At 42.8% G+C, this 11758-nt stretch overlaps 1 long non-coding RNA gene across 1 annotated transcript; it reads right to left on the minus strand.

Annotated features, from left to right (window-relative positions):
- Nucleotides 1–441: 441 nt before the first annotated feature.
- Nucleotides 442–11184, minus strand: LOC310704392. Its single transcript, XR_014524758.1, has 3 exons — nt 11127–11184; nt 1566–1641; nt 442–746 (listed from the first exon to the last, which is right to left on the minus strand). It is a non-coding gene; the product is annotated as an uncharacterized lncRNA (long non-coding RNA).
- Nucleotides 11185–11758: the final 574 nt, after the last annotated feature.

Genomic DNA, 11758 nt, shown 5'->3' on the forward strand with positions numbered 1-11758 from the left:
CGTGAAATGCAATAGAGCGCTTCTGCGCATGCACAAAGCATGCAGATCACTTCTGCGCATGCGCATGCAGCGAAAACAGAAGTAAACTCTTCCGGGTTTGCCGCGTTCATAACCTGAAAAGCCTCAATGTGAATCAAACACAAGGTATGACTGTAAATATATACCGTATTTTTTGCTCTATAACACGCACCCGACCATAACACGCACGTAGTTTTTAGAGGAGGAAAATCCATAGGCATGCCACCCGTAGGCATTTCCTCCATAACACGCACAGACATTTCCCCTTACTTTCTAGGAGGAAAAAAGTGAGTGTTATGGTGCAAAAAATACGGTGTTTTGTCTGCCTTGCACCTTACGTAATTGACATATCCATCTATGTCCCAACAGGTACCTCTTTGCTTCACCTTTTTTCTGAAGTGTTGTTTGTTGACTTTGTGTTCATTGCTAAAGGCTGGCTTTATCCACCAAGGCTGGAATCCTACTGACATTTTGTGGGGCTTGCTCCTGGGTTTGCAGCCATTGATGGCTTTGTGATGGGGCACCAGCCACTTCATTAGCATTGTCTTTAAGGTGCCACAAGAGCCTTTGTTGCTTTCACTGCAAAAGGAGAACAACTTTGAAATTCAACATCTTCAAACAGGAGCACACATGGCAGGCAACCATCCGTAAATATCTGTTGATCGCTGAGAGATGCGCTGCTATTGTGCACTATGAGTTATGTTATTTAAAAAGGTATCTTTCTGCATCTGTGGAGGACAAAACAGAGGGAGGACCTGTGCAAAACAAACCAATTGCTGGGAGAATATCAAGAGGAATGCATTGAGGCACAATTGTAAATCCCTATGCAAGCAGTGACAAGAGTGAGGAGTGTGTGTATCACATACAATGAAGGCTTCATAACGCCACCTTAACCCTCTTGAAAGCTCTTGACTGTCTGCAGCCACGAGGGCCATTTACAAACCCCTTTAAAGACCCTTTTCAGACATCTGCGGGTTATCAAGAAAGAGTGCAAGCTGAACCAAAGAGCTGTGTTTGAGGTCGTTCTTTATCACAACACTGCTAAGGAAAACACGATGTTGCTGGGGCGATGCACTACAAAGGAGCAATATTTCACTGTGGTTTGACGGGTGACAGCAGCATCTGGGAGTTTTTTTATGTCTTATCGACCGTGCTGGGAAATTAATTTTGCAACTCAGCTGAATAGCAGTCCCTTGACACTAATAAACAACATTCTTTTCACACATTTATTAGGTTCCTGCAAGGATGATTTTTATTTTTATTTTAAGAATAGGCTTTACTTAAACAGACAATGTTCTTCTAAATAAGGTTTGTATATATCTCTGTGTGTGTTTCGGTGTGGAGGGTGGGGATTAGAGCCTGACACCAATTATAGCTATTGGGTATGGAGTCCAAATGCAAATGTCTCTGGGCTGGATCCAGACGAAGGCGCAGAGCAGTCCTATGGTGTCTACTCAGAAGTAAAGCACACTGAGTTCAATAGGACTTACTTTCAGGAAAATGTGTATAGGATGAGAGCCTTAGGCAGCATTCCTAACCTGACTTACCTGGGAGTAAACCCCATGGAATTCAACTGAGCTGAGAAGGCATGGTTAGAGCTCTGTTAGTCACACTTTCATCTCACTGAAATAAATGAGATAAGTTAGTCATTTGTAGCAAAAAGTGGAGGCTGCCCACTAGTTTCATGTGGAACATGAGTCTCCCTAAACCTAGTCTGACACACTACAGGCCACATGACACTGCTTCTCATTTTCTTTTTCTTTTTTGTTTTCAATAATGATAGATAGACAGATAGCTAGCTAGATAGCTAGATAGATAATAGATAGATATAGATAGTAGCAGTGAGCTTTACCAGTATCAGAAAGAATTTTTAAAAACCTTTTCACGGCTCATTATGCATTGTGAGTCTAATTTACCCAAACGCAGAGTGTCAAGCATCATAACTAAAAGTGGGTTGGGGGGGCGTTAATGGAACAATTTGTGAAGCAAGGATGGCTGGCTGGCAGTGGACCCCTCTTTGTACTCAATATTGCAAAACTCTCCAATATTTCATGCAAAACTCTCAGCAGATGGGAAGGCGTGCGAGCGCCCAGGAGAAACAGATTATTACTGTAATTAGTGGGCAGGCTGAAAATGCCAGGATTCTCCACTCTTTCTCTTTTGCTACCATACATCCGGAATTTCCCAGACATAGCCGGAATGCGGCTGTCAGAAACAGTGTCCGGGTAGAAATCGCTGAAATGTCTGGGAAAATCCAGATGAATGGCAACCCATCTCAGAAGTGCAGATTTTAGCGGATTTCCATAGAAATAGCTTCATATTTAAAAGAGATTTTTTGGGGGGGGGGGGGGAGGTCAACAACTTTTGTGTTCAGATTTTCACTTTTTGAAATATGGCAACCCTACATTTGCTCTTTCTCCACTAGGGTGCAATAGTCAGAGAGAAAGGAAGCAGGGCTATTTCATCGACGCAGCTACGAGACCAGAAACATTTGGCTCCTTCTCTCCCTAGCTCTGTTAGGGATTGGGGAGAACAGTTATTTAGTTTGCATTCAACGGCCTTGGCCCAGTATACCTGAAGGAGCGTCTCCACCTCCATCATTCAGCCCCGACACTGAGGTCCAGTGCCAAGGGCCTTCCGGCAATTCCCTCACTGCGAGAAGCAAAGCTACAGGGAACCAGGCAGAGGGCCTTCTCAGTAGTGGCACCCACCCTGTGGAATGTCAGAGAGATAAACCCCAGAGTTGGTCACGACTGGACCTAATGGTCAGGGGTCCCTTTACCTTTACCTATTGAATTTGCAGACCACCCTTTGCGCCTCGGTTTTTGAACGTTTCGGAACTCGAATGGTCTTCCAGAATGGATTACATTTGAAAACTGAGGTACCACTGTATTAGGATGTTTAGTGTGTACAATCACACTAAAATAGGGTTGCCATACGTCAGGGAAATCTTGGACATGTCCTCTTTTTGGGCTCGGGCTCTGGTGGCTCAAGCAGAACATTTTTTGTCCAGATTTTTACCTCTTGATATATGGCAACCCTACACTAAAATGCTGATGGATGTTCATGAGGACTTTTTAAAAAATGCAAACTGATGTGGCAATGTGGAGAACTGAACTCTACAACGGAAAGATGAGAAACTGAAAGAAACCCAGATTGATTAAAACGAGTCACCCACCCTTAGTCTCTGTACATGGCACTAATTTTATGATCTTCTGCTTGATGCATGCCATTGCTTATCTAGGAATGTTGTTTACATTGCTTTTGGTCACTCCTGCATGTAGGATTAAAAGGATATTTCACAGAGCTATAAATACATACACATATTATTACTGGGGGTTTTCTACATTAAAAACAAACAAATCTCTTTTAGCTCTTGCTTATTTCAGAAGATCACAGCCAAGGTGTCTGAATCTTGTCAAAATGTGACTTTTGCTTCTATAGTAATAACTTATCACTATTATTTGGGAGAACCACCCAACTCCCAGTTTTCTTTTATGCTTTCAAATTTTAAACACAGAAAATGGGAAGGGAGCTCCTGTAACAGGAGATTAGACAAATAAGAAATTTTCTAAAAATGTGAGCACTTTTGTGCTAAGAATACTCTCTGTAGTGCATGCAGCATAAAACAAGGAAAATAGGAACGTAGTCTTAGCACCTTGGGTGTCAAGAGATACACTGCTTCTGAAATTAACATGCTGAAAGTTTCGGTACTGGAGTGCCTGGGCTTGACGGCAATTTGAAAGGAGGGCGGATGGAACAGAAATCTCCCCCAACATCTCAAAAATATTATCTACCTACAAAAACAGGGTGATTTGCTGCTGGAGGAGGAGGAAGGGAAAAATTTCCTCAAAACTTTGCAACAACTTGTAGCAAGACAAATTGGCTTCCATATAGTTGCATCAGTGGCTGTCTCTCTTTTTATTGCCTTCTCTATTTCCAAAACATCTTCCCTATATTAAAAATGTTAGTGCTTGAATAGCACTGCTTCTGCTTTTTAGCAGAAATGAAAACAAAAGAATGAAACTCCTCTGTCCCTCTTTTCAGAAGCTCAGTAGATCTGTTTTCCTATCCTATGATGAACGCATTTGTGAGACTGGCAAGCAAGAAGGCGAATTTATGCCACTGATGGGTAAGGGGCATCCTCCACACCATGTTTCATCAAGTAATTTACTCCAGCCATCAGGCCTTGTTTTACTGCCCTGCCCTCATTCCATGCATCAGGGCTCATACCCCTTGAGCCCTGATGCATTTTTGTCCCATTGGTTATAGGATGGTCGTGGGAATCTGGATGAGGCGATATTCAGTGCATTAGAGTTCAGCAAGAAGAAATGGTCTTAAATGTCCCTTGCAGCTCTACGTATCTGTGGCCCAGGTCAGGAACACAGTATAAGGCAGCTTCCTACGTTCTGAGCCCATCTAGCTTGGTACCCTCTACACTGACTGGAAGCTCTGAGATAGCTCAGTTGGTAGAACATGAGACTCTGAATCTCAGGGTTGTGGGTTTGAGCCCCATGTTGGGCAAAAGATTCCTGCATTGCAGGGGGTTGGACTAGATGATCCACTCTACGCGGGTGGCGTTGTGGGTTAAACCACAGAGCCTAGGACTTCCCGATCAGAAGGTTGGCGGTTTGAATCCCCATGACAGGGTGAGCTCCCATTGCTCGGTCCCTGCTCCTGCCAACACAGCAGGTTCCTGTGTAAGAATATATTTCTTCTGCTAACAAGTGGTAGTGTTACCAAGACAATCTGTGGCTTTTCAGTGCCTCCAATATACAGCTGTAGGGGGGCGGGAATGCTTCTCATATGGGGCGGTTCAAAATTCTTTACATTTATGGGTGGACTGTTAAGATAGATACAGGGTAAGTTATGTTACTATTTGTGAAACAAGTATGGAATTTACACTTAGCTTAATGCAGGTAATGAGAAATCCAGATACCCAAGGAAAGGGGGCAGTAGATTGGGAGGAAGAGAGTATTTGTTTAATTCTAGTGTGTATATTATTATTATCATCATTCAATTAAATTTGTATACCTCCCTTCATCCATAGATCTCAGAGCAGTTCACAACATAAAATCACAATATGAAAATTACATAATACACAAAAAAGAACAACAACAACAACAACAAACCAATAATGCCCAACATATTTAAAAGGGCATCAGATGTCAATCAGCCCAAAACCTGGTTGAAGAGGAATGTTTTCACCCAGTACCTAAATCTGTATAATGAAGGCACTAGTCAAACCTTGCTGAGGAGCATATAGTATTCTTGAAAATTAATAAACATATATGTTTTTAAAAATTCTTTACATTTCCCTTTATTCTTGTGGGTTGGCATTATTAAACTGACAGCCTGTTATCTGTGTGGTTAAACTGAGCTTTCATTAGGTTATCTACCACATCCTTTATTACACTTAGTAGGACAGGAAGGTCTATCAATCTTCTTTTATTTGCTGCCCTTTTTTGGAACTAGGCACAACTGGACAACTTTTCTCCTATTATCTAGGGCGAATAATGTAATCAAAGCCTTCCAGATGTGTTCACTAACAGTCAAATTCCTGCAGCATGGCTATTTTGCTAGTGATAACCCTGATGTGATAAAATACCCGAGTTGCTGTTTCTTCATTTTGTTTAAAGTAGTGCTCTGCATGACATCATCGCAATGAAACAAATGGCTCATTGAATAACGTATTTGAAAGAACTGAGGAAAGAATCTGGACACAAACAAGGTCTACAGTTGGAATTTCAGCGCTCTGAGGCCTAGGAAGTGGTGGGAGCACATAAGTACTGGACATACACTTGGAAGAAGATAGCGTACTGTGTGTTTTAGCATGGTGTTCTACAGAGCGAGACAGGAAGACACTCCCCCTAAGATTCCTGGCTTATTTCTTTTCTTGGATGTGTGTGGAAGCCTTCAAGAGTACAGGAGGCTCTCTGCTTCAGAAGATGGCCCTTGTATTCAGGGCAGGTCAAGAAAATGGCAGGGGACAACAGTGGGTGAGGGTTATTGCCCTGTGAACATCCCAGACACCTCTGGTTGACCACTGTAAGAAACAGGATTCTGCATAAGAGAGAACTTTCATCTGACCTAGCAGAATTCCCTTGCTCTCCACTGAGTCTCGCCCTCCAATGGATTCATGCTTGTCTTCCAAAGACTTCCATTCTTCCCAAAAACCTCCTTGGAGTCCTGTCAAAGTTTTTTCTCCTCCCCTCCCGAATTCCATGAACTCTGTACCCTGAGCTCCTGGTGGAGTGTTCCTATGGACTGCTGCCCACTTTTTCCATAACCAAAAGGAAGAATAGGTAAATGCATCTCCCTCTTTTGACTCTTATTGTCTCTAATTGTTCTTCAGATTGCAGACTCTCCTTTTCTCCCCCTCTGGATGCAAAGCACATTCCACAGCCCCGCTGTTCATCCAACAATCCCATCTTCTCTTTCCCTCTCCGTTCCTGGAAGGCCTTCAGTGGTTAACCTTTTGATTGCTATAAACTTCATTTCTGGGAAAGCTGTGCTCTCATCGCCATTCCTCCGTGACTACCTTTCATGGGCACTCCGCTATCTTGACAATACAATCCCGAATAAACACACCAGGCTCCCTTGCGTTTTGGCCAGGGACGCAGGTGGCGCTGTGGGTTAAACCACAGAGCCTAGGACTTGCCAATCAGAAGGTCGGCAGTTCAAATCCCCACGATGGGGTGAGCTCCCGTTGCTCAGTCCCTGCTCCTGCCAACCTAGCAGTTCAAAAGCACGTCAAAGTGCAAGTAGATAAATAGGTACCGCTCCGGCGGGAAGGTAAACGGCATTTCCGTGTGCTGCTCTGGTTTGCCAGAAGCGGCTTAGTCATGCTGGCCACATGACCCGGAAGCTGTACGCCGGCTCCCTCAGCCAATAAAGCGAGATGAGTGCCGCAACCCCAGAGTCGGCCACAACTGGACCTAATAGTCAGGAGTCCCTTTACCTTTACTAGGTCAGCTCTATCAGACTGACACCAGTCTGTCCTCCTGAATACAGCCAGTTCCCCTAGCTAAATTCTCCCCAGTCATTCATGCTCTGGAAGGGCTTGTTCCCTGATCACAGAGAAGTAGTCTGCAGGCATGTTTAGAGAGGTGTGTCCACAAACAAGGGTGGTAACAGGCCATCACTTTTTGCCCCAATGCAGTTTGAGCAATTCATGGAAGAGGGTGGATCTCCCAATGTCATCCAGTGAGATCCATGGCCGAAGGGAGATTTCTACCTAGTCTTCACAATCCCAGCCCAACATTCCAACCATTACACTATTCTCGCTCCATATTAGCATGTTGCGTGAGATTAAGAGTAATGTCTTTACATAACTCTTTAGGCATTCCGTGGGGGGGAATTGCCACTAAAAGAATCTATAAAGATGATTTAAACTCAGATGACGTCTTAGGGAATGTCAGCCAAATTCCCGACATTTGGTGTTTCATTTTTTCTGTCGGGTTCCCCCTCACCCATCACCTCCTACTGGGCTTGTTTAGGTTAAACACCACTTCCCAATGTAATCTGGTTCTGATTTTAGAGAAATGAAAGAGAGAAAGGAAAGCCTTGAAAACATCTGAAGCCAGAGAACTCCCCCAGAGTCCTGCATCTTTCCCAGCAAACCACATAAAACCATCAAGGCCTTAATAGCAAATGAGTCAAGAATTAGCATGAGAGCAACACAGATTGTGAATTAAATCGCTTTGGCTTTGCAGAGACAAAGAACATGCACCACATGTGCTTGCCATGCCATTTCTGATATGTGTGTGTGTGTGTTGAAAGGGAGGGAAATTTTTATCATTATTTTATTTTGCTTAACAGGATGTGTATATCACTTAATCATAAAGACCTCTAAGCAGTTTACACAAAATGCAAAATGCACATTAAAATTACTACTACAACCAGATGTTAAGAACAAGTTACCCTAAGTCCAGGGTGATTGGCTCTGCTGGTTGCTAATGCTGGCCTTGCCCCCAATGAAATGAATGGAGCTGTGCAAGAGCACATTTGTTTTATTGCACAGCCTCCATTTATTGCAATTGGGCAAAGGCAGAAGCGCATTCCGTTGATTTGCATCCATGTCAGGCCTGGATCATAGGTTGTGGTCTGAGGTTAACCAGAGACCAAGAACCAGGCACAAGGGAAAGGGATTGTATCCAGCTAAGCCATACTAAATTGGTACACAGGTGGCGCTGTGGGTTAAACCACAGAGCCTAGGACTTGCTGATCAGAAGGTCGGCGGTTCGAATCCCCACAATGGGGTGAGCTCCCGTCGCTCGGTCCCTGCTCCTGCCCACCTAGCAGTTTGAAAGCACGTCAAGTGCAAGTAGCTAAATAGGTACCGCTCCAGCAGGAAGGTAAACGACGTTTCCGTGCGCTGCTCTGGTTCGCCTGAAGCGGCTTAGTCATGCTGGCCACATGACCCGGAAGCTGTACACTGGATCCCTCGGCCAATAAAGCGAGATGAGCGCCGCAACCCCAGAGTCGGTCACGGGGTCCTTTTACCTTTACCTTTTAAGCCATACTAATAGAAGACCCATTGAAAGTAATGAACTTAAGTTAGTCAAGCCTATTAATTTTGATGGGTCCACTCTGAGGAGGATTGCTCAAGGCAAAGCAAAATTTCTAAAGCTTAATACCGAATTATTTCACTCATTTTTCAAAAGATCCACACCAGAAATTACCCAGGAGTTTATAGCACTAGTCTGTGGCTGGTAGTAGTCAGAAGCAGGTCACCAGGTGGGGAGAATGGCAATGGTAGCTTCCTGGAAAGCAGGCTGCTGTTGCTTACCAGGAGGGAGAGAGAGAGGTCAGCACAGTGCAAATGTACCGGCGGAGCCAATCTGGCACTCCTGACAGTGCATTTGCACCATGCCAACCTCCCAGCCACCTTGCACCTCCACCTCTCCCTCCCTCCCAGTAAGCGACAGCTACTTGCCCACCCAGTGAACTGCTTCTCTAACTCTTGTAACTCTCTAACCGTGAATAAAGAATACTATTATTCCTCAATTGTCTCTGGTTCCCCAAAGCATAACAGAGGTGCCTCTCAACCGAAGGAAAGATGGCTCTAATTCTGAACCTTAAATATGATGATGGCATTCAAGTAAAAAAGAAAGGAATGGATGGATGGATTATGTAGGCTTCCAGAAGGATAAAATGGGTTTCCTTTCTAACTGAAGGATCCTCCTGAGCAGACAAAACTGTGAAGAAAGAAGCTTTATCCCATCATCCAGAGCTCTGCACAGTAACATTTGGCAGGAGAATGCCAAAGAATGACTCATAACCACTGTCAGATAAGGTTTCATTACCAGTTCATAAAAAGATTACTCCCAAGAGTGAAATGTTAAGCCCCTGAAGTACTTATGGAAATATACGGCCTTAAAGATCCTTCCCCGATCATTTCTGCTTTGCCTCTCTTTAACTTGGAATTTTATAAAAGCTGCTTCATTCGAAGCGGCTGTGTTTCGCACACACTGAAAACACTTTCAGTCACTACTTGCAGGTCCCATCTTTGACGACCAGGTAACCATCCATGACCGTGCATAAAAAGAAAAGAGACTTAAAAAAAAAAACTTGTAAACTTGAGTGCTTCAATATTATTTCCCCATTGAAATTTAAGAAGAACAAAATCACTATGAATGAGAGTTAAAGAAATGACATTATAAAATTCTGAATGTATTGGGCGGGGGAGGGGGTATTTCTCCCTCACAATTTCTTTTTGAGAAAATATCCTGCAAAACTCTAGCCCTTCTTTGAGTTTATTTTCAGGAAAGATGCAGTATTCTTATTCTTATTCTTATTTGTTTGTTTGTTTGATTGATTGATTGATTGATTGATTACACAAGGTGGGATTTCCATCTTACACAGCACAAAACCACTCTAATTCAAATTTTCCGTACACATTGGCTATATAGATGGAATCTCTATATTAACTATAATTTCAGGGGCAGCACCAGGAATGTGTGCAATCTTAGGCCCAGAGCTAGCTCAAGCATCATTTATTCATTTGCCAATCTATTTCTAGCCCCACCTAACTGGTTGACAAGAAAAGAAAAGAAAAGAAAAGAAAAGAAAAGAAAAGAAAAGAAAAGAAAAGAAAAGAAAAGAAAAGAAAAGAAAAGAGATGTTAAAGAGTTCAAAACCAGAGTCCTTAATATAATAGTAAAACACTATAATGACTGGATCAGTAAGAGTTCCTAAGATGAGTTATGGGGCAGATCCCAGCTTCTGGTGCCATTATCAATATAAGGTTTATTGTGGGAGGCGGGGCGGAAATCTGTCTGAATATATATGCTAAGGTCAACCTCTCACTGAGGTAGCAACTCTGATTGTGGGTCAGTCTTCCAAAATCTGCTATGAGTCTTGGACCACAACTCCTTACCTGCACAAGCCAGATAGAGGCTTCCCACCTCATTTTCCATTTTTCTGTGTGCAAATTTAGCAAGAATATGATGGGGGTGGCAGTGAAATGAGATAAGTTTAATAATTTTAATCTCTCCACGTCATGCTTGTTTTGGAGAAAATGAAAAAAGCCATCATCACAATATTAATATTGGTAACACAGTCTTAAATGATCAGTTCCTGAAATCCTTTGGTTTACACTAAATCCGCCCTTAGTTTTTCTTAATATTGTTCTCTGCCCGCCCTCCCCCGCTACTTTTTGTGCCAAATCTCTTTTAACTCTTTCTAATAAAAGACTCGGGAAAACAATGATTACTTAGGCCACAATGGTGCTTTCATAACCCGTGCAGATAATGTGGACAGTGGTGTAATTACAGTCTTTTAAACTACATCTTATTGACATGTTTAACTAGCAATTTTATGATTAGACAATTCTTGGAAAGCCGTATTAAGTATACAATCAAGCACCAGCTTTAGCTGTCTTGTAATTATGTTGTTAAGCTAAACTCCCTACATAATTAAACATCAATCTTAAAAAAAAAATGTTGTGCCTGAGCACAACATAATTAAATAAAATATGAATACCTTAAATCTCCCTTAAGACTTTAAACACATCTTAAAAGAATTTGCTTCCTTTATTCTTACAAGCCAGAGCCTTCCTTCTGACAATGATTTTACCTCAGCATATATAATAATAATAATTTTACCACAGTTTGTTACGGGCTCTGAGAGTTGTTAGGAGACGCCTGTTACCATCACAGAGCTACAATTCCCAGAGTTCCCTGGGAAGAGGGAATGACAGTTAAACCACATGGCAGAATTTAGCTCTGCGAGGGGAATAGGGTCTCCTGACAAACTACAGCTCCCATGATTCTTTGGGGGAATCTATGATTGTTTCATGTGGTGTGCTTTAAATGTATAATGCCTGTGGGGCATCAGTATTCAACAGTATTGACAGATTTCCCAATGAGTTTCTTGCAGTTTAAATGCAACTTAAAATGGAAGAAGAAGAAGAAGAAGAAGAAGAAGAAGAAGAAGAAGAAGAAGAAGAAGAAGAAGAAGAAGAAGAAGAAGAATAGTAGTAGTAGTAGTAGTAGTAGTAGTAGTAGTAGTTTGGATTTGATAACCCGCCTTTCACTCCCCTTCAGGAGTCTCAAAGCGGCTAACATTCTCCTTTCCCTTCCTCCCCCACAACAAACACTCTGTGAGGTGAGTGGGGCTGAGAGACTTCAGAGAAGTGTGACTAGCCCAAGGTCACCCAACAGCTGCATGTGGAGGAACGGAGACTCAAACCCGGTTCACCAGATTACGAGACTACCGCTCTTAACCACTACACCAC

This window comes from Podarcis liolepis, assembly GCF_965112155.1.
Source record: "Podarcis liolepis genome assembly, chromosome: 1".
NCBI lineage: Eukaryota > Metazoa > Chordata > Lepidosauria > Squamata > Lacertidae > Podarcis > Podarcis liolepis.